This window comes from Myotis davidii, unplaced genomic scaffold, assembly GCF_000327345.1.
Source record: "Myotis davidii unplaced genomic scaffold, ASM32734v1 scaffold949, whole genome shotgun sequence".
Classification (NCBI taxonomy): domain Eukaryota; kingdom Metazoa; phylum Chordata; class Mammalia; order Chiroptera; family Vespertilionidae; genus Myotis; species Myotis davidii.
Window position 1 is genome coordinate 58,976 of NW_006300364.1, and position 4,232 is coordinate 63,207.

Below are 4,232 nucleotides of genomic sequence, written 5' to 3' on the forward strand. Positions count from 1 at the left end.
CAAACTGATGGTTGTGAGAGAGGAAGGACTATGAAGTTGGGGACAAGGATAATGTTATTATGAAGTATAAACATCCAGTTATATAATAAATCATGAACTACATGTACAGTATAGGGAATAGACTCAATAATACTGTAATAATTATGTATGGTGACAGATGGTAACTATGATTATGTAGTGATCACTTTCTAAGGAATATCAATATTGAATCACTATGTTATACACCTGAAACTAATATAATATAATATAATTAATATAATATTGATTGTCAACTATAATGAAGATACATTATTTCTCAATGACTTTGGGTGATGTTTTGGCCATAAAAATGTTTCACATTTGTTTAGTTAAATAAGTCTGTCTCATTACTACTAAGTCTCCTGATTTAATTATGATGGTTTGGCCTGCTCATACGTATTAATGTGCAGTTTTCTATCATTTCACATGGAAAAGATTGGTTACACTTAACAGTGAGCAGGCAATCCCTCTGATTTTTTGTAATATGACTGAGGGAGGAGAACAACTGCATTTCCTTCCAGGTTGATATATTTCCAGCTTTTATTAAACAATTCAATGTTTCCAAATATATTGAAATGCAGACTTTCCATGAGTACAGTGCACTTATATATTGAGACCTAATTCCTGATCCATTCAAGAAATAACAATGGAGCATCTACTATGTGCCACAATTTTTAGAAACATTATAGATTATCTTCTACATCTATGCCATTGCCAATTTGATGACTAATTCAAGTTAATAACCCTAAATTATTGCTATTCATTATTTGTTGTATGGTTAGTTTTTTAGGCTTCACTCAATTTTCTTTAATACAGTTGCTTGCAGTTTGCTCTGTTTAACCAGGTTTCGTTCTCCCTGTCATTCTTATCATTTCATAACCTCTTATTTACTTAAAGGTTTGCCTATATAAGTGCACATATCTTCACAAACATTTGTTAAAATACAAAGGTGAAAAAAACAGGTGAAACCCTGCTTGTTTGGGTCTGGCAATGTGATGGTGAAGTCAGAGTACAATGACAAAATGTTTTTATGACCAGGTGCTCAGGGTTAAATCATATGAGGAAATTTACTCAAGTGTAGAAGGATGGATTGTCATGGCATGTGCAGGATTTATTGATCACGTCTTGAGAGGCCTGTGCAAGTTGGATAAAGATGAAATGAGATCAAAACCCAAAGACTAAGATAAAAAATGATGCCTCATAAGAAAAGTGAGAAACGTCTTGTCTCATTTACCATCAATCATATAAAAACCCACTGATCAAAAAATATAGAAGAGGCATAGGAAAAAACCAGTCTTCTACTACTTGATGTTAAAAATATTCACCCTGTGCTGTTTTTACATATTTCCTTTTGTAAGTTATTGGTTTATTTTTTGGTCAGATTCCACGTGGGGTAGTTACATCATATATTTGTAAATACCTTTGTATTTTTGACAAATTTCTTTTTTCTCCTCTATTATTTTTGCTTGACTGTAAGGGGGATATAATTAGGGTTGGAAAGCAGCCAGAATCCAAAGATTTTTCTTCCTCATTGTCTATCAGAGACCATCTGAGCTAATTAAATCTCTCTTGTTCCTCGTTTTCATTTTATAATTCTCTCTCTCTCTATGTTTATTCAACCTATTGTTTATGTTTCTTTAACTACAGGACAAAAAATGTGCCTAGCAATATAAATCCCAAAGCTTATTTTTTCCATGGGAGGTGTACTATAAGAATATCAAAATACTATTTCTAAATTTTTTAGAAAAGAAGTTGATCTACAAACCTAGACTTGTATCTTCTCATAGCTTAAATACTATGGGAGTGAGAAGGGCACAGAAATAACAGAGGTGAAGAGGCCATAGTGTGCTTTTTTTTTTTTTTGGTGTGTGTGTGTGTGTATGTGTGTGTGTGAATTGTAGATTTGGAGGTTTTGTACATTAAAATATTCAAAAACTGGGGATTTTGTTATTTATTTTGTTTTCCTGAATAAAAAGATTAGATCATTGAAAACCTCTGAGAGCAGTGCCCGGACTGATATATTCCAATGTGACTCTAATACCAAGAGGAGATACTAAGGAGGAGATCCTTTTCAATTCACAAGATGCTTCTGCAGCCAGATTAATAAAGTGCAAGATTTACATAGTGTGCACAAGGCACTCCGTTGACCTGAAGTTACAACAGCAACACACAAACTACCATTTTTCTTAATATTCTCTGACACCATCTCTGATCCTGCTTTGCTGTGCTCATTCCTCATGACACTCTGGCTCATTTTGAGCCCTGATTTTCTAAACAATCATCTTCCTTAGGGCCTTTGCACTGTTTGTTGCTTTTCCCTGCAAACACTTATGCTTCAGTCTCCCAGATAGTGACCTTTGAGGTATCTGTTTAAGTGTCATCTTTTGGCAAGTATTGGCTAAACTCTATAAAAAAGAACACCCTCTATCCACTCTCTCCAAGTACTTTTCTTTATAGCAGCTGCACCATTGGATATGTTTTATTATTTTTATTTGATTATATTCTTTCTCTATGATTAGTTTGTAGAGACTATGTTTTCCAGCATCCGATACTCTGAAAAGTGCCTGGAACATGGTCTGTAGTCAGTATGTATTCTCCAAATGCATGAGAGATATTCTCTATAAAACAGCAATATACGTTATTTTTGAAGAACATGTTGATGGTAGAAAAGGAAATTCTAATAACAAATGCTAATAGACATACCATAATCGGGACCAAGTCAAACACCAAAATGGAGATTACTTTCTTGATTCTAAAACATAAATACATCATTTATTCTCAGTTACAAATGCTTGCTATTGTGAAATTTTGTTTTTCATTTTTTCTATTTCCTGGTAGTCACCTACAACACAAGGAATCCTACAATGGTACACAAATTTCAGAATTTCTTCTTCTGGGACTTTCACAGGCACGGGAACAACAGTCCCTCATATTTGGGCTTTTCCTCTCCATGTACCTGGTCACTGTTTTGGGAAACTTGCTCATCGTTCTGGCTGTCAGCTCAGACTCCCACCTCCACACACCCATGTACTTCTTCCTCTCCAACCTGTCCTTGGTAGACATCTGTGTCACCTCCACCACCATCCCAAAGATGCTGATGAACATCCAGACACAGAGCAAAGTCATCACCTATGAAGGCTGCATCACACAGATGTATTTTTACACTCTGTAGTGTTGGACAACTTTATCCTGACTATAATGGCGTATGACCAGTTTGTGGCCATCTGCCACCCCCTGCACTACATGGTCATCATGAATCCCCGGCTCTGTGGACTGCTGGTTCTGATGTCCTGGATCATGAGTGTCCTGAATTCCTTGCTAGAAAGCTTAATGGTGCTGTGTCTGTCCTCCTGCTCAAACTTGGAAATCCCCCACTTTTTCTGTGAACTGAATCAGGTGATCAAACTTGCCTGTTCTGACACCTTTCTTAACAACATTATGTTATATTTTTACTTGTGCTACTAGGTGGTAGTCCCCTTGTAGGAATCCTTTACTCTTACTCTAAGATAGTCTCCTGTATATGTGCAATCCCATCAGCTCAGGGGAAGTATAAAGCATTTTCTACCTGTGCCTCTCACCTCTCAGTTGTCTCCTTATTTTATGGTACAATCCTAGGAGTGTATCTCAGCTCTACTGCTCCCCAAAATACACACTCAAGTGCAATAGCCTCAGTGATGTACACCGTGGTCACACCCATGCTGAACCCCTTCATCTACAGCCTGAGTAACAATGACATAAAGAGGGCCCTGGTAAGATTCTTTGGCAGGTAAGCTTTTCAAGGGACAGCTGTACTAGTCTGAAGTAGTGCCCATGAATGCAGGCTTCAAAGCCTCTGAGCCTGATGTTCTGACACAAATAAAGCCAATCTTTGGACTATATATAATTGGAAATTCTCATCTCATGAATTCTTTTAGCATAATTTATTCTCTTGTGACATATATCATTCAAAGAATATTTCTATTGTTTCCCTGAAAGAATAGTCATGAATTCCACTACTCCTATGTACAAAACTACATTTGGGTACTAAGGGTATTCATATAATTTTAATTTAGAGGAAAACCTAAGACCATAGTCTTCAAGGTGCACATCTAATCTTTTTTTTTTTTTTTCAAATTTTATTTTTTATTACAAAGGGTATTACATAGGTGTCCATTTTTTTCCCCGCCCTAGACAGTCCCCTAGCCTCCCCTATTCCCCAGTGTCTTATGTCCATT

At 36.3% G+C, this 4,232-nt stretch overlaps 1 pseudogene; it reads left to right on the forward strand.

The window, feature by feature from the left end:
* The first annotated feature begins 2,968 nt into the window (after positions 1-2,968).
* Positions 2,969-3,813, forward strand: LOC102764138 (annotated as a pseudogene).
* The last annotated feature ends 419 nt before the right edge of the window (positions 3,814-4,232 follow it).